The sequence below is a fragment of the Phocoena phocoena genome, chromosome 10, assembly GCF_963924675.1.
Source record: "Phocoena phocoena chromosome 10, mPhoPho1.1, whole genome shotgun sequence".
Classification (NCBI taxonomy): Eukaryota; Metazoa; Chordata; class Mammalia; order Artiodactyla; family Phocoenidae; genus Phocoena; species Phocoena phocoena.
Genome location: NC_089228.1, coordinates 91,470,139 through 91,493,288, shown reverse-complemented (window position 1 = coordinate 91,493,288; position 23,150 = coordinate 91,470,139). Strand labels below are relative to the sequence as shown.

At 40.7% G+C, this 23,150-nt stretch overlaps 1 pseudogene; it reads right to left on the bottom strand.

Annotated features, from left to right (window-relative positions):
• Positions 1-15,406: 15,406 nt before the first annotated feature.
• On the bottom strand, positions 15,407-19,939 carry LOC136129695 (glyceraldehyde-3-phosphate dehydrogenase-like; annotated as a pseudogene).
• Positions 19,940-23,150: the final 3,211 nt, after the last annotated feature.

Sequence of the window (23,150 nt, the reverse complement as noted above, 5' to 3'; positions counted from 1 at the left end):
AATGAGTCCCCCGTATATTTGACAATTTTCTGCTGGCACATAAAAAGAGATTTGGCTTATTATTTTATGGTGAGCAGAATGCAAAGGGCAAAAGGAAGGAAAATAATAATGGCTTTCAATAAGAGAAGAGAGCATTTGCAGAAAACATAGCATAATCATCTCAATCCTCAGCAAGGAGCATATTTGAAGATAATTATCCAAAATTAACTAAATCCTCCCTTTATCCCCAGTTTTCAGAAAATTCATGATTAAGTGCCTTAGTGTGGGCCTTATTATCACCCTCATCATCATCTTCATTATTATGCTGGGCTTTTGTAGTATAGTAAACATGTTCTTATTTACCAGTATCTTTCCTTGAAGAAAACCACCTTACTCTACTCTGTGTAGTACCAGCGGTGGTGTCCCCTCCTCCCTGACTATAGGGGTATATGGACTCCATCCAGCCACAGTCACTGTCTCAGGGATGGTTTGTGACCCCAGCTTCACTACTCAGAGTCTCTCCTGGAGACAGAAGCTTGTTTCACTCTGGAGTTGTTAAGCTAGAAAGATGTGAGCCTGGGGTGGCTGTGTAAGTTATTTTCTGTTGTGTTTCTGACATCACAACGAAAAAATTCTGACAAATACAGTCCATTTGATAGATTCAGAAACAATGTTCAGAGATACCAAAGGATTTGACTAAGGTCCTATAATGAAGCAAGTATTTAGGTTCTTACTGTCTAACCAAGATATTTTAAAATTGAGCAAGCTAGCACCCAGTGTCTTATTCTAATATAGGCAGCTTTTCTTGGAAGTGTTGGGAATAGATCACAGGTCACCAGATTTTTAGTCCATGTTGACCTCAAGGGAGAGTTCTTGGATTCTGGTATGAATGGTCAAGGCCAAGGTTATTTTATGGCTCTGGTGTGAGGGAATGGAAATTTGGTGGGACAGACAGTAGAGCTGTTCAAAGTAAGTGGCAGGTCCTTTTCTAGGATTGACCCATTTGGATTGGTTTCCCCTAGAGAGCTGACTGGCTCGAGGCTGTCTCCCACCTGGGGGACCCAATGGATAATTGGGGGAAAACAACTTAGATAGGTTTTGCTCAAGGCTTTAGATTCAAGTAGCTCTCTTCTTTCATTGATGCACTTTCCTTAGGCTTGTTTCTCCTTGTCTCTTCTTGCCACTAGAACACTAAGATTTAGAGAACTGATATTAAAATGAGGGCTTGGGGCAGGGATGATAAACGGGTTTCAGCTTGTTTATCATCCAGTCATTTTTTTGTAGTTACGTAGAGGGCTATTTTGAGGACCCTTAAGATTTATCCCTGCTCAGCAAGAAAAAGCAAGCAACATGATCGATTAGTAACATATTCCGAAATGGCCACTGTTCTAGGTGGATTCCACAAAAACTAACTCTGAGATTCAGAGAGTTGCTTGCAGGAAGCATCTTTGAGAACAACACTTGTAAGGAAATAAGGGAAGCAATATGAGACATTGCAGTGGCAACAAAGGTCTTAGCCAATTTCATGGGGGGGATCTCTGGACCTAGGTTGTCCCAAATCAGGCAAAGTGACAGGCTTGAACACTACTCCCTTTCTCCAACCCTCCCTAACAGTGACCCTGGAGGGCTGTAACCTTGGGTAAGGCCATTCTTGGAGAAGGATGCAGTTGTAAGCCATCAGTGGCCAACACTCCTAGCACTTGGGAGAATGCATGCATGGGTCCTGAAAGGGAGATCTGGGTAGCATACCACAGTAGCCACTACAGCCACGGAAGTGGGAGTGGCTATGCATGTGAGAGATATTTGTTCATTCTGGCCTAGGGAAGAGCCTTAGCCAGAGAAGCAAGATAAGACAATGCAACAAACAAGGTCCAGTTTAGCTCACTAGAACACAATACTGACGCTCAGGACCCAAAGTCGTTTTCATAAAGTGTTCCTGAGCCTGTGCATATATGTCCCTTGAAAAACTCACATGGGAGGACAGCTGCTCAACTGGAGAGGATTTAGGAATTTGGGGCCCTGAATTCTGGGGGTCATTTGAAGTCTACAGGTTCTCTCCAATTCTATTTATTCTCAATTCCCTCAACATTCCTTACACCCTCTCCCAAACTTTTTTTTAACTAAAAGAAAGTCCAGATATAGCTTGTCTACAGGGCCAGAGTTAGAATCAGAATGGTCTATACACTCACAAGTCAAACAAAATAAAGAACACTGTGCTTATAACAATATTTTTAAAGGAAGAAGGAAGCAGTTTCTAAAACTTAAGTGAAAATATTACTCTTTCTTCAAAAGGAGTACATTTCTAGGTTTTTTTTTTTAACATTTAAGTAACGGTTTTCAGTGTTGGCTACCAATAGCCTAATACACGTAAAGGAATTACAGCTGATCCATTCTTATCATTTATGTTTCTAAGAGTTAGCGATGTTAACAGGAGTGAGAGTAACTGACACCCCTGGGAGTCAGCTTTGATTCCCCTCCACACCTTGTCTCCCATTCCAAAGGGGGTTGGGAAAAAGTCCTGATTTGCAGCATTTGCCTATTTCCGTGGTGTAAATACTCTCAGCATCATGACTGATTCCAAGTAACGGAACAGAGCTGGGAAGCGATGTGCCCAGCCAGTCCTCTTGAGCTAGTACTAGCCGACTCCAGCTCAGCAGCGGGTTCTGACTCTTCTCCTTTCCCTCTGCTACTGGCTTTGCTTAGGCTCAGACTGTTGGCCAAAGAAGAAGCCTAAAGAAGTATTTTGTTTGGCTGCCACAGTTTTGGGGGATTTTTTGCGGTAGGCAGGCCTCTCACTGTTGTGGCCTCTCCCGTTGCGGAGCACAGGCTCCAGACGCACAGGCTCAGCGGCCATGGCTCACGGGCCCAGCCACTCCACGGCATGTGGGATCTTCCCCGACCGGGGCACGAACCCATGTCCCCTGCATCGGCAGGCGGACTCTCAACCACTGCGCCACCAGGGAGGCCCTAATTTGTATACTTTTAAAAGGGTGAATTTTATGGTATGTGAATCAAATCTTAAGAAAGATGTCATTTTTAAAATACAATGGTGGGAATGTAAATTGATACAGCCACTATAGAGAACAGTATGGAGGTTCCTTAGAAAACTAAAAATATAGCTACCATATGACCCAGCAATCCCACTACTGAGCATATACCGTGAGAAAACCATAATTCAAAAAGACACATGCACTCCAGTGTTCATAGCAGCACTATTTACAATAGCCAAGTCATGGAGGCAACCTTAGTGTCCCTCGACAGATGAGTGGATAGAGAAGATGTGGCATCTATATACAATGGAATATTACTCAGCCATAAAAAGGAACGAAATTGGGTTGTTTGTAGAGACGTGGATGGACCTAGAGAGTGTCATACAGAGTGAAGTAAGTCAGAAAGAGAAAAACAAATATCATATATTAACGCATATATGTGGAATCTAGAAAAATGGTAGAGATGATCTTATTTGCAAAGCAGAAATAGAGACACAGACGTAGAAAACAAATGTATGGATACCAAGGGGGAAGGGTGGGTGGGAGGAATTGGAAGACGGATTGACATATATACACTACTGATACTATGTATAAAATAGACAACTAATGAGAACATACTGTATAGCCCAGGGAAATCTGCTTAGTGCACTGTGGTGACCTAAATGGGAAGGAAATAGAAAAAAGAGGGGATATAAATATATGTATAGCTGACTCATTTTGCTGTACAGCAGAAACTAACACAACATTGTAAAGCAGCTAACCTCCAATACAAATTAATTTAAAATAAATAAATAAATAAAATACAGTGAAAAGCCATCATCAGAAAGGTTTAAGCAGGAGAGTGGCATAACTTGTGCTTTTAAAAACCACGCATCTATGTGGTAAGGAGAATGGGGATGTAAGAGTAAAACTGGAGAAACCAGTCAGGAGATTAGAGCAATAGTCAGTAAGAAACTAAGGTGTCTAAAACGATAATAGCTATAGCAAGGGAGACAAGTTGGAAAGCTTGAGATATATTTTGAAGGTTGAACCTACTAGATTTGTTTTTGGATTGAATGTGGAGAGTGAGAGAGCAGGAGGCATTGGGAATGATTCATAAGTTTCTTGCTTGAACAATTGAAAGGACAGCAGTGCTATTTACCACCCAAGAAAATTCACTTATGTCTCACCAAAGCCCTGTGACTAAGTCATACTCTAAACATTTCTTAAAGAAACTGAGGCTCAAAGGTTATTAAATGAAAATTTCCCCAACCAAACAGCCAGTAAGTCTCTTTACTATACCTGAAGACTCTCATTAACATTGGGAATTTGCATTTAAGAAGATAACATTTGGGAGGGGAGGGATAAATTAGGAGTTTGGGATTAATATTTACACATTACTATGTATCAAATAGAGAACCAACAAGGGCCTACTGTATAGCCCAGGGAACTCTATTCAATATTTTGTAATAACCTATAAGGGAAAAGAATTTGAAAAAAAATAGATATATACGTATGTATAACTGAATCGCTTCGCTGTACACCAGAAACTAACACAACATTTTAAATCAACTGTACCTCAATAAAAAAAAAATTTTTAATTTAAAAAAAAAGAAGATATTTTCAGAAGATAAAACGAATTTTTTAAAAAATAAATTGAGGTACATCTTTGGCTTTTACGGCAAAAAGATGAATGTGCACGCATTTGGAGCCTGATTTTGACTAAGTTGAGGAACTTTTCACCGTGAAAGAAAATAAATTAGATTTTAGCATTCATATGTGAAAAAAGAAAACAAGAGAATCATCATTTGTTGAGTTCTGACATTTCCAGTCACTAAATGTTAGAACTTAGAGGACAACTCCATCGTTCAGTGGGTGAGAGACGCAGTTCTTGTTTCTTTGACAGCTGAAAGTATCTGTTCTCTCTAGACGCTGGGTTTTTACTGCCTCTTTGGGTGTGTCACAACCAGCTTCTGTTATTAACCTTCGCAAGCAATTTTGGACAAATATTTCATTCTTAGACTAATCAATGTCATTAACATAGAAGAAAGATCGTGCAGATGCCCTAATTTTGCTCCCCAATATCAGCCAAAGAGAGAGGCATCCATACGGGAAAATAAGGGTCAGGATTCAGAGAATTGATAAGATGAGAAGAAAGTGTAGAGAAAGCATCACACAGAAGCAACTGAAGTAAGCGTCCACCATGTGAGGGTGTTTGGAGAGGCCAGAAAGACCTGGGACTGTACTGAAACTTGACATTGCGACATCTAAGTTATACCACTTAGGTTAAGGTAGGGTTTCTCGATCGTTTCAAGCCTCTGCTCTCTTAGATAAAACTCCACTTCCATTTCTCACCGTCTCCATCCTGTACTAGCTGAGATTCTCACATAGACTCCTGGGGTTTATCGTACTCAGTGCTTTGCCACCAGCCAAGATTAATTGAACTTCACCACTGGGACTTTGAATTACTTAAAATTTTTTCCAGTATAAATGTTTGTTATAATATTTAATATGGTGGTGCAGTGGTTAAGAATCCACCTGCCAATGCAGGGGGCACGGCTTTGAGCCCTGGTCCGGGAAGATCCCACGTGCCGCAGAGCAACTAAGCCCCTGCGCCACAACTACTGAGCCCGTGCTCTAGAGCCCATGCACCACAACTACTGAGGCTGTGTGCTACAACTACTGAAGCCCGCATGCCTAGAGCCCGTGATCTGCAACAAGAGAAGCCCATGCACCGCAACGAAGAGTAGCCCCCGCTTGTTGCAACTAGAGAAAGCCTGCACACAGCAACGAAGACCCAGTGCAGCCAAAAATAAATAAATAAAATTAAAATTTATATTAAAAAAAAGTGACATGTCACTTAAAAAAAAAATTTAATATGACTTTCAAATAGCAATCAACCCCTGCCTCTGCAGCCTCATAACAGAGAGACTATTTCTCTTTCTTTTCCCTTGTTTGTTCTCCCTCTCCCTCCAGTTTGAAAACCAAGAATTAAGGAATTATCAGTAATTTCAATGTTGATACAACATTGAAGAGGAGAGAACGCGAAACGTGTCACGTGCACGTTTAGCAGGGAGAAGAGCATCAGAGAAGATCTAAAAGGTGGGCTAGGGAGTGACAGCAAGTTCTGGCTGGAAACAAGGAAAAGATGGCAAAAGATATGAGGAAGTGGGGCTGCAGGCAGTGGAGGTGTTCCTTCTCCTCCACACCTACCAGACCGGTGCCCTGGACAGCTTGCCACTGCCAGTCTTGATCTCCAGGCATTAGGATTTGAGGTTAGGTGTTCTGTAGAGTGTGAGAAGCTCAGTAATTTCCCAGAAGGGTGGGCTGCCATGCACACCTCCTGTTTCTGGTATAAGTCAATGTGTCTCAAATGCTCTCCAGTGAACATAGACTGTATGTTACTGAAATCGGCCAGGAATTTAGGCTGGAAAAAGAAAGCACAATCCAGCATACTATGAGGTTGAGGGAAGATTATATTATTCTGGGTTAGATAGTTTGGATGCAAGAAAGTAAAATTACCTTGAGAAAAATGGGAGCTATTATAGCAATTCATAGGCACTGTCCCTAAACCTGAAAAGGAGCCAGGAATGGGGGTTGGTCCAGGGACCTGAGCCTCCTGTAGTCTTTCAGGGGACACTCGGTCCTTCTTATCTTTGGCTTGGCCTCATGGCCACAAAACTACCTTGGGTATCTGTCTCTGCATTTTTTGACTTCTGTCCTTCCAGCTGCCAACTCCTTTTCTTGCTGCTTTTTAGTTCAAATTGCTGGCAGAGAGCAGCTGCCTGGCCATGTTCAGGCTAAAAGTCATGGCCAGCCCAGGAACAGCCCATACCTCTTTGGGTCAGGCACCCCTTCCTGGTCCTACCAGCCATGTCCAGGAGAGGCCGGTGGAAAATATGACTGCCTGACTCCATTTGGGGTGCCCCCACTTCCCCAAAGGTATGTCTATGTTCTAACCCTGGGAATCTATGAACGCAACCTTATTTGGAAAAAGGGTCTTTGCAGATGTAATTAAGGATCTTGAGAAGAGATCATCCTGGATTATCCAGGAGGCCCTATATCAAATGACAAGTATTCTCATAAGAAACAGAAGAGAACACATAGACACAGGAAAGAAGCCATGTGACCATGGAAACAGAGATTGGAGTGATGCAGCCATAAGCCAAGGAATGCCTGGAGCCACCAGAAGCTGGAAGAGGCGAGGAAGGATTCTCCCCTAGAGGCTCCAGAAGGAATGTGGTCCTGCTGACACCTGGATTTCAGACTTCCAGCCTCCAGAATGGTAACAGAATAAGTTTCTGTTGTTTTAAGCGCCCAAGTTTAATTTTTTGAGGCAGCCTCAGGAAATGAGCACACCCCACATACCCATCATGCAGATTCAAAATCACAATATTTTCATGTTTGATTTATCTATTCTTTTTCTTCCTTTCTTTTGTGCTTTCTCTCTTTCTTCTGAAGTGTGTTAAAGCAAATTCCAAATATCATGTCCTTTCACCCCTATATACTTTAGGATACATCTCAGAATTTATGGACATTTTAAAATTTAACCACAATGCCATTATAACAACTAACTAAAAAGCAACTAAATAACTAAAAATAAGTCTATGGTGTCCAAAATGTCTTTTAATATTTTCCTTTAACTCGATCACTGAAATAGTGTCAGACATTACACCTCTTTGAATTACCCTCTGTTTTCTATCTATCTTTCTAGAAAAGAATTGCCTAGGATTAAATGCATTATTACAGGTTTTGGCTTGTAGATGTGTGGTGTTCTTCCCCACTCAATGATGAAAAATTCCTGGAATTTTTTCCCTTGTTAAAAATAAAGATTTCTTTTTTCATTTACAATATGAGCTTTTGTCCAGGAATGACATTCAGAAGTTCCACTTCAGAGTCATATTGGAGGTGGACAAGAATAAAGTCATGATAGAGAAAAGTAATCTGGATTCTAATATTTTCCCCAAAATGTAGAAAAGTAGTGCTTTGAAAAATGAAATAAGGGAAAAAGGTGAAAACTAGGAAGTTACTCTACATTGGATTTTAAATCGTTTTTTCACAAGTTTCTCTTTTCTCTGAAAAACTTCTCCATCAGTTTCAAAATGAAAATTTTATGCTCTGAATAATGGCATTTGGCTGTCCTTTCAAGAAGTATGATACTAATGGGCTGTATTCCAGTGTTTTCTCTTATAGAGATGCACTCCTTTGGCACTTTTCTTGTGTTCCTAAAATGATGTTTTTTTCTAAAGAGATTATTAAACTTTTCCTCTGCCCACTAATAAAAGGGATTCAGGGTAAATAATTTTTATGAAAAGAGAGGACACACAACCATTTAGGGGGTACGGTATGAGAGGTACAGGTAGGATCCTTTGACTGAAAAATATACTCTCTATATCCTGGGTTACTATCTTAGAAGTTTCTTCATGCTAAGGTACCCCTTGTCAAAATTTGCATACTCCTTGGGAAGGTCATACCTTTGCATGTTCTAAGATGCAAGCAAGAAGGTCAAGATTACTGTGGCTGACCACTAGCTGAGAGTTAGACTTTCAAAAACTGGGTACTGAATATTTCAGGGAGACAGAAGAGAGGGTTGTGTCACAAGAAGTAGAAAAAGGCAGCCTGGATAATAGAAAAGTGTGAGAATTCCAAAGATAAAACCCTCCAGATTCTTCTCCCGTTTTTCCCCCTTCAAGCTCCATGTCCTGGGCTCAAGGCTGACTTGGCCATCAGGGTAATTGCTGAGTTTAACTTTTTCTGTCTGAAAACAGTGGAACTTCGCCATCTGAAGTGGGTTTGGTCAGATCTTGAGATCTAGCCAAGTGACTCTCCCTCCCTTGTCTCCACTCACATATATTCCATGAATGGCTTTCTTTCAACAAGGCAACTACACCTCCCTCCTCTAGACTTTGAAGCCCTTTGATTTATGCGACTTGTTTGTGCATGCTTAAATGAAACCCTTGGCAGAGTAGAAGAGCTTGTTCAAATCTCTTTTCCTGGTAGTATTTTCTTCTATCATAACCCAGTCAAGAGGAAGGAGGGGTGTATCTGACAAGCACACAGTTTATAGCATAAAGGGTTAGGAACTAAGAATGATGCAGCTTGAATTCCATCACTTGTCTCCCATCCTTGGTAACTTTCTGCTTTAGTGTTCTCAACACTCTACCAGAAGGAAGGGGAAAATAGATCAGTAGACGTCTTTCTAAATATAGGGGAGGGCTTCCCTGGTGGCTCAGTGGTTAAGAGTCTGCTTGCCGATGCAGGGGACACGGGTTCGTGCCCAGGTCCGGGAGGATCCCACATGCCACGGAGCGGCTGGGCCCGTGAGCTGTGGTCACTGAGCCTGCGCGTCCGGAGCCTGTGCTCCGCAACGGGAGAGGCCACAGCAGTGAGAGGCCCGCGTACTGCAAAAACACAAAACAAAACAAACAAAATAAAACTACAGAAGGCAGAAAAATAGGATAAGATTTTTTAAAAGAACAAGTGCAACAAACAGAAAACAGTGACAAACATGGTAGATATTAATCCAACTATATCAATAATCACTTTATACATGAATGGTCTAAATAACACCAATTAAAAGATACAGACTGTCAGAGTGAATTAAAAAAATAAGATCCAAGAAACCCACTTTAAGTATAAATGCAGAGACAGGTGAAAAGTAAAGGGTTGGAGAAAGACAGACCCATGCCAACACTCACCAAAAGAAAGCTGGGGTAGCATATGAATTTCAGACTACAGAATAAGGGAAATTATCATGGATAAAGAGAGGTATTACATAAGGATAAGGGGGGTCACTTCTTTAAGAAGGCATAACAGTCCTTACTGTATATGTGCCTGACAACAGAGGATCAAAATACATGAGGCAAAAACTGCCGAGAGACATAGACAAGTCCACTATTATAGCTGGAGGCACCAACACCCTCCCATCAGTAGTTAGACCCAGCAGGCAGAAAATCAGTAAGGACATAGCTGAACTGAGCAGCTCCGTCAATCAACTGAACCTAATCGACATTTACAAAATATAGGTAACCTGACTTTAAACAAAATTGGAAATATGAAAAAAACAATTAGGAAACCAGTAAGTTTAGGTGCAAAATATACAAAAGAATTCTTCAATTTACTGAAGTATGTATGTCTATTCTTTATTGCACCTAATAATTTTTACAGCTTTCCTTTAAACATTTAAATTATGAATCCATTTAGAATTTTCCAGTTTACCTTATCAAATTGTGAAATAACTCATCATAACCCTCTATAGATATTTGGAAAAGTTGACCTCAGAAGCACCAGTGGATGTCACTGGTGATGCGACCAGCATACAACCTCCTAAGCAGCTCTCGCCAAAAGAGTTTCTTGTAATTTGTGGGGTTTTCCCCTTCCTGAGTCTGAAGGAGAGAGTGACAAAGGGGTGCTGTTCCTCCAACCTGGAAGTCCCACTCTTTAGCGGCAATTAGGGTAGAGAGTGCTTAGGACGGTCCTTCTCCAGGGCCTCCCTGCTTGCCAGGCTGCTTTTGTCTGGTTAACACCTGACCTTCATTCATTCTGCCAGTAACATTTACTGAGCACCTGCTGTGGGCCAGGCGCTGCCCCAATTGACCCCAGACATTCAGATCAATTGGTGGGTCATTAACGTCACTATATACAGCAAAATGACGACAGGTTTTAAAAAACTGGAAATTCTCAAAAAAAAAAAAAAAAAAAAAAGGAAATTCTCAGCACAAGTTGTTCGCTCTATTTTGCATCTATTATCAACCATACAATTCTCAGGTGGATGGAATGAAAGTCACAGCAAATCAAGGCCAGCTTTTTATCTATTTCTTCCCCTCTTCCTGTTCTCTGGCTGCACAGAAGCAGAAGCTCCAGTTAGCTAGTTGGGCCTTTTTGTCCTGAAGAACTTAATGAAATTTTCATTAAACTCTTTATTAAACTTTTTTTTTCATTAAACTTCCAATAAGTTCTCCCAACCACCTCAATTCCTTGGCAAGCTTCCTCCAGGACTTTAGGTAATTGTACTCATTCATTCCTTTATACATTCGGTACTCAGTGGGTGCAAGATGCTTTGTTGGGGATTATCCAAAATGCAAAAATAAATAAGCCTCAGTCATTGCTCCTTAGTGGTGTGCAATCTATCATATTCCTTCCAAACAGTTCCGGCAAGATTCTTACCTGTGTCCTGCATTTCACAACTTTGGTTACTTTCACTCAATTATGTTTTCTTCCTCGCTTTTCACCTCTTTTGGAAGCACTGTAAGGGAATAATATAATAAGCTATCTTTGTATATGTATTTGTAATTCCATAATCATCAGAAACCAGAGCAAACCAAAACCCTCCCTAGCACAGTTTTAAGAATTGGGAGGTCTGGGTTTGAGCCCCATCCATGCCTGTGTAGCCTTGAATCAGCCATTTAACCTCTCTGAATCTCAGTTACTTTGCCTGTCAAACAGGACTAAATATTTCTGCCTTACCTACTGCATAGTTGTGTGTGTGTGTGTGTGTATCAGATGAACAAATGTACATGCAATCATTTTCTACAATATAAAATGATCCACAGACGTAAGTTGTTATTAAAACTTTGTAATGGAATCAACTTCAGGGTTTGCTTATGTGTACAATACAAATGCCATAGAAATAGTAACTAAGGGCAGAATTTGACCCAGGGCACTTAACTACAGCATTTTTATTTTAAGGGCAGAAGGAACAAAATCAAAGACTTTCTATTCAAAGCAGAAAACTTTCAAACAAGAGTCAACACCAGCCAAGGACATGGTTACTAAGTGGCTCTCCTTGAGGGAAATTCAGAGCGTGAAGGCAAGCTCCAGAGAGCAGGAACTGAAAGAGAAAAGTCTGTAATGTTATCATCTTCCTCCTCCACCCTTGCTTAGAATTCCTTATCTAATCAACTGGAGACACAAATCTTAACAGTCAAACAATAAAACTGGGATGCAGTTTAAGTATGGATCATGACGGAGGCCAAAACATATCCCGGTCAGGTGACTATCATCGTGCCCAGAGAGCAGTAGACTCCACTTTTGCTTTAAGGGAACCATAAATCAAATGCCTTCTCTCCCAGATTTCTGAAGTGTTCTGTGGTTAAATCTAGCTAAAATACACTGCTAAAAATGGCATTTTGTTCACAGAAGCTAACAAAGAAGCAAAGTTTATGCTTAATTCCCCTGACATGAACCAGCAAGCAAAAGGGAATGCAGTGATGTGGGGGAAAGGAAGGACTGCAGCCACTCCTCATTTTTCCAGCTTGACTCCTGTGTGTTACGACTGGTTCCAGAAAAGTAGAAAGAGAGAGGTTAGTGGAAGTTTGCTTGGTGTAAGAGATAAAATGAGAAGTGGTGAAGAGAATCAGAAAATATTACTTTAATTAGAAACAAAGATGAGGGACTTCCCTGGTAGTCCAGTGGTTAAGAATCCATCTTCCAATGCAGGGGACACAGGTTTGATCCCTGGTCAGGGAAGAAAGATCCCACAGTCCATGGGGCAACTACTGAGCCCATGCACCACAACTAAAGAGAAGTCCATGAGCTGCAATGAAGAGTCCGCACACCGCAATGAAGGATCCCACATGCCGCAACAAGGATCCCGTGTGCTGCAACTAAGGATCCCATGTGCTGCAACTAAGGTTCCCATGTGCTGCAACTAAGGTTCCCATATGCTGCAACTAAGAATCGATGCAGCCAAATAAATAAATATTTAAAATTTTAAAAAACCACAAAGAAGAAAATCTCAGACCCATTAGGATGGCTACTATCAAAAAAACCAGAAAATACCAAGTGTTAGAGAGGATGTGGAGAATCTGCAACCACTGTGCATTGTGGGTGGGAATGTAAAATGATGCCAGTCCTATGGAAATAGTATAATGATTCCTCAAATATTTTAAAATAGAATACCATATGATCCAGCAATCCCACTTCTGGGCATATATGCAAAGAACTGAAAACAGGAACTCAAAGAGATGTTTGCACACCTATGTTCACAGCAGCATTATTCAAAATAGCCAAGAGGTAGAAGCAACCCAGTGTCCATCGATGGATGAATGGATAAACAAAATATATGCTAGATACATACAATGGAATATTATTCAGCCTTAAAAAGGAAGGAAATCCTGTCACATGTTATAACATTGATGAACCTTGATGACATTATGCTAAGTGAAATAAGCCAGTTTCACTGGCTTATTAAGAATAATAATAAGAAAAAAGACAAATACTGTATGATTCCACTTGAATTTGACTGTACCTAGAGCAGTCAAATTCACAGAGGCAGAGAGTAGAATGGTGGTTGACGAGGACTGGAAGGAAGGAGTGATGGGGAGTTGTTGTTTACTGGGTACAAAGTTTTAGTTTTGCAGAATGAAAAAGTTGTGGAGATCTGTTGAACAACAGTGGGACTAGGCCTAACACTGCTGAGTTGCACACTTAAAAATGATGAAGACGAGGGCTTCCCTGGTGGCGCAGTGGTTGAGAGTTCGCCTGCCAATGCAGGGGACACGGGTTCGTGCCCCGGTCCGGGAAGATCCCACATGCCGCGGGGCGGCTGGGCCCGTGAGCCATGGCCGCTGAGCCTGCGCGTCCGGAGCCTGCGCGTCCGGAGCCTGTGCTCCGTGACGGGAGAGGCCACAACAGTGAGAGGCCCGCGTACCGGAAAAAAAAAAAAAAAAAAAAAATGGGGCTTCCCTGGTGGCGCAGTGGTTCAGAGTCCACCTGCCGATGCAGGGGACACAGGTTCGTGCCCCGGTCTGGGAAGATCCCACATGCCGCGGAGCGGCTGGGCCCGTGAGCCATGGCCGCTGAGCCTGCGCGTCCAGAGCCTGTGCTCCGCAACGGGAGAGGCCACAACAGTGAGAGGCCCGCGTAATGCAAAAAAAAAAAAAAAAAAAAAATGATGAAGACGGTAAAATTTATGTTACGTGTTTTTAACACAGTTAAAAATAAAACATTATTTTAAGAAAAAGAAAAGGAAAACCTAAATGAAACCTCACTGCCCAGATTAACCTTATACTAATGACCAAGCTCTATGCTTATACAGTCTGACGGTTTCCCATGCCCGTAAGGTCCAAACCTTTTAGAACAGCACCGGTAGTCAACAAATGTTTAATGTCAGACAGATCACGTCACTCTTCTGCTGAGAATCTTCCAGAGGTCTTCAAAGGACTGGCATTGTCTCCCCAGCCTGCATTCCCACTTCTCTGTCCTCATCTCCTTTCACTTTCCTCTCAGTCACTCCACCCCAGCCTCCTGGCTTCCTGACTGTTCCCTGACCCACTGGGCATGTCCTCCCTGTAGGGCCTTTACAATGGGTTGACACCTCTGCCTGGAATTTTCCTCTCTCAGATTCCCACCTGGCTCACTACCTGACCTCCTTCAGGCCTTTGATCAAAAGCTCCCTTCTGGAAATGCCCTTTCTTAACCATCCTTGGAATTGCACCCCAGTCCATCTCTACCCCAGCACCCACTAACCCGTCCCATCTTTATTTTTCTCCATCATGCTTACTACCAGGTAATATATATTTTATTTATTTGTTTGGTCTTTGTCTCTTCACTGGAATCTAAGCTCCATAAGGGCTAGTATTATTTTACTCTTTTATTCACTGCTTTAAAAAAATCCTCAGCACCTTGAACAGTGCCAACCCATCGTGGACTTCCAATAAATAGTTGTCCAATTAATTAAATGATTGAGTGACCACAGAAAGCACTTGCAATCTAAGATGATTGAATACTTTCTAATTATAATCCAAATCTTTTTCCTGTGACCACTATCCTGGGCTTGGGGGAAAAAAAATTGCAGTACAAGCTCTTTTTTGTCTTCACTGCCCAGAATGTAACCTGTACTCAGTAGCAACTGATTGCCGTTTTTTGGTTGGCACACTCTAATCATTTCCTGTCGGAAATTAAAGCAAAGGTCATGTTGGATAAGCACTCAATTAAGTCTTTAGATGAGGGCAATATATAAACAGACGACTTAGTCCATGTGCGTAGTTAACTCTCACATTACTTTGCAGATTGCTTTAACACTGTGGTAACATGATTCCTGCTAACTTGCTACCTGTATTCCATTATGAGTCTCAGTCTTTTAGTAAGCCCCCTCCCGACATTTGATTGTGAAAAATTTTCAACAGTATAGGCAAATTGAAAGACTTTACAGTTAATCTCTATATACCTGTCCCCTAGATTCTACTGTTAACATTTGAGCATACTTGTTTAACAATTAACTGTGCATCTATCCATCTCTAATTTGGGGGAGGGGGGGCTGGGTACAGTGTACTGCATGGATGACACATGACAAGGTAGGGCTCCTCAGCCCCTCCGTGTCTTCAGGGGTCTGGGATGGAAACTGTGTTTAGGATGGGAGATTCTCAGTGTGTTCAGGTGGGGCAAGGAACCCCCAACAGCTGAGGGCCTCTCTCTTGCTCTCATGATCTCACTGGGGCTGGTGGTCCAGAGGGCTCTTACTCCTCAGAGGCCCCATGGACTATAAGTCGTACCACTCTGTTGCTGTAGCCAAATTCATTGTCATACCAGGAAATGAGCTTGACAAAGCAGTCATTGAGGGCAATGCCAACCCCGGCACTGAAGGTGGGAGAGTGGGTGTCACTGTTAAAGTTGCAGGGGCCAACCTGGTCCTCAGTGTAACCCAGGGTGCTCTTTAGGGGGACCTCTGATGCTTGCTTCACCACCTTCTTGATGTCATTTTGGGCTGCTTTCCCTAGATGGCAGGTTTGATCCATGACCAACATGTTGGGGGTGGAGACATGGAAGACCATCCTGTGAACTTCCCATTCAGCCCCTGGATGACCTTGCCCACAGCCTCGGCAGTGCCAGTAGGAGCAGGGCAGCCCCACAGCCATCACACCACAGCTGCCCAGAGGGGACGTACGTGGTCTTCTGGGTGGCAGTGATGGCACAGATGGTGTTCACGAGTTCTGGTTTTCCTTAACCCTAGGGCAGTAGTTCTCAACTAGAGATGATCTGGGGCCCTGGGGGACATTTGGCAATATCTGGAGACATTTTTGATTGCCACAAGTTGGGGATGGGTGCTACTGACAGCTAGCAGGAAGAGGACAGTATGCAGTACACATCCTAAAATGCTCAAGACAGCTCCCCTTCCCCCAGCCCTCAGTCCCCACAAAGAGAGCCCAACAAGTCAATAGTGCCAAGGTTAAGAAACCCTACCCTGGGGCATAGTCCTTAAGATTCTCAACTGAAAACTGGAGTATTAACCATGGCTCCTCCTCTCTGGCAGGTCTTGAACTGCAGTTTTTGTCTCCCCAGTGCTGTAAGCCTGCCAATCCTTTGTTTACCCTTATAGCCTCGCAATAGCTACTTTCTGCTTGGCGGTTTTGCCTATTGTCCTGCGTATACACAGTTTACAAATCAGCATATGTTTTCAGTGGAAAAAACAGTGTTGAATGTTGGTATCACCTATGCAGGATCTTGGCCCCTGAATGCCTGCCTGCTTTGGTTGGCTTCTGATACCTTAAAAAGCCTGTTGTTTGTTTGCTTATTTATCCATTTTGGTTGTTGTTATTACTGGTTTGCATTTTATCCAGCTTTTATATTTTTTCTTGTTGGCATGGTTATTAGGATCCAAGCTACTCTGTCATAACCAGAATTGTAAGTCTGCTATGCATACATGCAACCGAGTCAGTTTAACTTCATTTTGAAAGTCTTTCAGTTAACAAATCTCCAATGATTATTCTGACCACCAGTTATTTGAATAAAAACATGTTTAGGTTTTATTTCCTGCCCAGATATATGATAGGTGAAAATATTTAAGTGATAATATACCTTTCAAATATTTGCTCAGTGTAGAAAATTTAGAAAAAAACAGAAAGAAAGAAAAAAATTTTTTAAATATATATTTAAATATATATTTTCCATCACCCAAAACAGCCATCAACAAAGTTTGTTATTGTCCCTTTCAGTGTTTCCTCTGTACATTCCTAACGATGTTTTATTCAGGACTAACTCATAGGCCTTTATTAAGTTATTTTGCATTTTTAAACAGTTTTATTGAAGTATAAGTTATGTACCATAATATTCACTTGTTTTAAGTGTGTAGTTCAATGATTTTTAGTAAATTTACAGAGTTGTACAACCATCGCCACAATCCGATTGTAGAACATTTCCATCCCACCAAAAGGAATGTCTATTTACAGTAACTCCTTGTTTTAGTAGGTTGGCATTTCTCCCCTGGTTTAGCCTGTAACTTGTGGTCAACTCTGGTTTTCTGTTTCTCATGAGCTCTTACAGAGGTGCCAAGGGAAGGCAAGAAAGAGGTGGGCATCTTCTGGGAGGGAAAGGCCAGGGACGGACCTGTGTCTGACAGCCAGTGTGGCAGCCGTGGAGATGCACTGGTCAGGTCTCCCTTTGGGAGAACACATGGTGGGGAGTGTGGGTGGCTGACAGCCCACAGCTGTGCAAGGTCCCCTGGGCTCCTTCAGCCAATGACTGAGCATGTGGGGGTGATAGAGCCAGAGGATGCAGGACTTCTCTAAGGCAGTATTTGCTGCCAACCCAATCGGAAAATGGGCAGAAGACCTAAAGACACCTCCAAAGAAGATATACAGATGGCCAATAGGCACATGAAAAGACGCTCAACATCACTAACTATTAGAGAAATGCAAATCAAAACTACAATGAAGTACCACCTCATACCAGTCAGAATGGCCATCATTTAAAAGTCTACCAATAATAAATGCTGGCGGGGGTGTGGAGAAAAGGAAACCCTCTTACACTCTTGGTGGGAATGTAAACTGGTGCAGCCACTATGGAGAACAGTATGGAGATTCCTCAAAAAACTAACAGTAGAGTTGCCATATGATCCAGCAATCCCACTCCTGGGCATATATCCAGACAAAACTATAATTCGAAAAGATACATACACCCCTATGTTCATAGCAGCACTCTTCACAATAGTCAAGACATGGAAACAACCTAAATGTCCATCAACAGACGAATGGATAAAGAAGATGTGGTGTTTATATACAATGGAATACTCAGCCATAAAAAAGAATGAAATAATGCCATTTGCAGCAACATGGATGGATGTAGAGATTATCACACTAAGTGAAGTAAGTCAAAAAGAGAAAGACAAATACCATATGATATCACTTATATGTGGAATCTAAAATGTGACCCAAATAAACCTATCTGTGAAACAGAAACAGACTCACAGACATTGAGAACAGACTTGTGGTTGCCAAGGGGGAGGGGGGTTGGGAAGGGATGGACTGGGAATTCGGGGTTAGCAGATGCAAACTATTACATACAGAAAGGATAAACAACAAGGTCCTACTATATAGCACAGGGAACTACATTCAATGTCCTGGGATGAACCATAATAGAAAAGAATATAAAAAAGAATGTACATACGTGTATAACTGAGTCACTTTGCTGTATAGCAGAAAGTAAAACAACATTGTAAATCAACTATACTCCAATTTTTTAAAAAATAGGAGGCATATTGTAACATGGAAAGCAGTACGTGACAAGAAAGAAATAAGACTTTTCCTATCGGTGGCCCCTCACACTAGAGCAGATGACCCCTTGGGTCAGGAGTACTTCAAGTGTGGCTGATGTGAGGAAAGCCATAGACTGATTGCTTTGAGACTCACACTAAATTCCATCACCAGCATGGGAACAGTCCTCTCCAGCCAATATGGCAGATGCAAAGTTTAAAAAGCTTGGGTTGGCAAGAATGTGAGTGAAAAATAAATTCCAGCAGAGTCCTGGTGATTGTGTCATTTGTTGACTGACATCTGAAAATCCTTGGCAGTGTTTTAGGGCATATTTTGCTTTAACAAGTAGGGAAGATGCTTTAATTGGTGCCCTTTATTTATAATTTTTGTCATTCATGTCTGTGGAAAATTCCAACATCTTCCACGTTACATCATTTCTGGACATTTGGCAGCATACCAGACCAGCAACTGTTTCAATAGAGAGAAATCTCTTCCCTCACTCAGCAAACATATTTTACTGCTTGGAAGATTGCTCTCCATGAATACTACCTGATAAATCTTAATATGATTTTATAGATTATAGCTATCCCTCTCATAACTGGTTTTTCTATCATCCCATTTTTAAGGGTTAGTCAACATTTAATGAGTGCTCATGGATGTCAAATTCCATATGAAACAGGACTGGGTTTGCTCAAGGGTGATAAGAAACAGATGTGGTCTTTGTACACAGAATGCGTTATTTTTATCTTTTGAAATCAGAATTTAAAAATTAACTTTACCAGGGTGACCTATTTATTCTTTTATTTATTTTCTATTTATTTTAAAATTTATTTTCTATTTATTTATTTTATTTTCTTTTTTTTATTGTGGTAAAATATATATAACATAAAATTTGCCATTTTAACCATTTTAAAGCATGCTGTAGCATTAATTATATTGACAGTGTTGTCCAATCGTCACCGCCATCTATTCCAAAAACTTTTCATCACTCCAAGCAGAAACTCTGTAATCATTAAACAATAACTTCCCATTTCCCAGGCAGCCACCATTCTACTTTCTGCCTCCATGAATTTGCCTAGTCTAAGTATTTCATATAAGTGGAATCCTATAATATAAGCTTCTGGCTTATTTCACTGAGTATAATGTTTTCAAGGTTCATCCATTTATGATACATGTTGGATCATGTATCAGGATTCATTTCTTTTTATGGCTGAATAATATTCCATTGTATGTATATACCATATTTTGCTTATCCATTCATCTGTTGATGGACATTTGGGTTCTTTACATCTTTTGACTATTGTGAATAATGCTGCAATGAACATTGGCATAGAAGTGTCTGTTTGACTCCCGCCTTTCGATTCTTTACGGTATATGCCTAGAAGTGAAATTGCTGGGTCTTATGGCAATTCTGTGTTTAGCTTTTGAGAAACCATCAAACTGTTTTCCGCAGAAGCTGTACCATTTTACATTCTTACCAGCAATGTACAAGGGTCCCAATTTCTCCACATCCTCACCCATGCTTGTTAGTTTCTGTTGCTGTTGTTCTCATCGCCATCCTAGTGAGTATGAAATAGTATCTCATTGTGGTTTTGATTTGCATTTCCTTAATGGCTGGTGATGCCGAACATATTTTCATGTGCTTATTAGCCACTTATATAGCTTCTTTGGAGAAATATCTATTCAAATCCTTTGCCCATTTTTTAATTGGCTGTTTTATTGTTGGGTAGTAAGAGTTCATTCTATATTCTGGATACTAGACATCTACCAGATACATGACTTGTAAAAATTTTCTTCAGTTCTGTATGTTTTCTTTTAAATTTCTTGATAATGTCCTTTTATGCATAAATGTCTTTAATTTTGATGAAGTCCAATTTATCTATTTTTTCTTTTGTTGTGTGTGCATTTGATGTGATATCTAAGAACCTACTGCCTGAGAACCAACTGAACAGCACAGGGAACTCTACTTGATGCTCTGTGGTGATCTAAATGGGAAGGAAATCCAAGGAGGAGGGGATATATGTATATGTGTGGCTGATTCACTTTGCTGTACAGCAGAAACTAACATAACATTGTAAAGCAACTATACTCCAATAAAAAAAATAAAAGAATCCATTGCCAAATATGAGATAATGGAGATTTACTCCTATGTTTTATTTGAAGAGTTTTATAGCTTTAGATCTTCCATTTAGGCCATTCATCTATTCTGAGTTAATTTTTTTATATGGTGTGAGATAGGAGTCCAGCTCTACTCTTTCACACATGGATATCCATTTGTTGGAGCCTATTTTTCTCCCACTGAATGGTCTTCACATTCTTGTTGAAAACCACTTGGCCATAGATGCATATTTATTTTTGGACTCTCAATTTTATGCCACTGGTCTATGTGTCTATCCTTATGCTAGTACCGCATTGCTTTGGAAATTGTAGCCTTGTAGTGAGTTTTGAAATCAAGAAGTGTGAGTACCCTAACTTCATTCTTTTTCAATATTGTTTTGGCTATTTGAGATCCTTTGCACTTCCATATGAATTTGAGGATTGGCTTTTCAATTTCTGCAAAAAAAAAAAAAAGCCACTGACATTTTGATCAGGATTGCACGGACTCTGTCAATTTGGGAAGTATTGACATCTTAACAATGTAAGTCCTCCAACCCATGAACACAGCATGTCTTTCCATTTATTTAGGGGTTCTTTCACTTCTTTGAGCAATATTTTGCAGTTTTCAGAGCACAAGTCTTACATCTTCTTGGTTAACTTCATTCCTAAGCATTTTATTCTTTCTGATGCTGTTGTAAATAGAAGTTTAAAAATTCAGCCTTTTTGAGTGGACAGTCTGATGAATTTATAAACAGTAAATTTATACTGTTATGCAAGGCTCATCACAATCTAGTTTTAGAATACATGCATCACCCCAAAAAGTTCCCTTCTGTGTATCTGCAGTCAGTCCTTGCTCTCACCTCCTTATCCCAGGCAACCTGTGATCTGTTCTCTGTCTCTATAGTTTTTTATGTTTTAGACATATCATCTAAGTAGGTGCTTATATTTATATAAAATGCAACTATAAACAATGCATCATCTGCCTCTCTGTTCCCTTTTTCTCTCTCTTTCACCCAGGACAAAAAACCATCCAGCTTAGGACTCAAAATGAAAAGCTGCTCAACATCACTAATTATTAGAGAAATGCAAATCAAAACTACAATGAGGTATCACCTCACACCAGTCAGAATGGGCATCATCAGAAAATCTACAAACAAATGCTGGAGAGGGTGTGGAGAAAAGGGAACCCTCTTGCACTGCTGGTGGGAATGTAACTTGATACAGCCACTATGGAGAACAGTATGGAGGTTCCTGAAAAAACTAAAAATAGAATTACCATATGATCCAGCAATCCCACTACTGGGCATACACTCAGAGAAAATCATAATTCAAAAAGACACATGCACCCCAATGTTCATTGCAGCAGTATTTACAATAGCCAGGTCATGGAAGCAACCTAAGTGCCCATCGACAGAAGAATGGATCAAGAAGTTGTGGTACATATATACAATGGAATATTACTCAGCCATAAAAAGGAACGAAATTGGGTCATTTGTAGAGACATGGATGGATCTAGAGACTGTCATACAGAGTGACATAAGTCAGAAAGAGAAAAACAAATATCGTATATTAATGCATGTATGTGGAACCTAGAAAAATGGTACAGATGAACTGGTTTGCAGGGCAGAAGTTGAGACACAGATGTAGAGAATAAATGTATGGACACCAAGGCGGGAAAACCGCGGTGGGGTGGGGATGGTGGTGTGCTGAATTGGGCGATTGGGATTGACATGTATACACTGATGTATATAAAATTGATGACTGATAAGAACCTGCAGTATAAACAAACAAACAAACAAAAAATAACAATTAATACTAAACTTTCTTTGGGTTATTTGTATGGAAATATGTTAATATAAATGTTTCAGACATTACATGAAATTTCTAAAAATCTTTAAAAAAAGGGGGGGGGGCTTCCCTGGTGGCGCACTGGTTGAGAGTCCGCCTGCCGATGCAGGGTACACGGATTCGTGCCCCGGTCCGGGAAGATCCCACATGCCGTGGAGTGGCTGGGCCCGTGAGCCATGGATGTGACCATTTTAAAGAACATTCAGTCAAGTGAGCATTTAGTTGGTAATCTTGAAATGGGTCCTTTACAATATCATATGAACTGTAATGAATTTTGTCCTATGATAAATTAGTGATAAATGATCCATTTTAACAGAAGGAGAAGAGTCATTTTAAGAGTCATGGCTTTTAGTGGCCTCTTTTCCTGGAAAAGTGGATACTAAATGCTTTATTCCAGAGATTTACTGTGATGCCCTGTTTTATCATGGATAATAATAGATGACACCCTATCTTTATAGTGGGGAATATATCTTGTTTTTTTCTGGCTTAATATTTAATACATTTTCTCTTCACTTTGGATGTGATGGCCATGATGGGTTAAGGCCCCCTCAGAGCTGGGCCGTTATTATTTGTAGTAGCAACAATAACAACAGCAGCAGCAACAACAATAATAATAAATGTCCATTTATTATGAGCCATATACTATGTTAGGCACTTACATTTATCTCATATAATCTATATAACTTTAGAAGTAAGTATTCTTATCCAAATTTTACAGGTAATTGAAGCTCAGGAACCTGATGTAACTTGTCCAAGATCATACAACTAATCCGTGGAAGAACTAGAT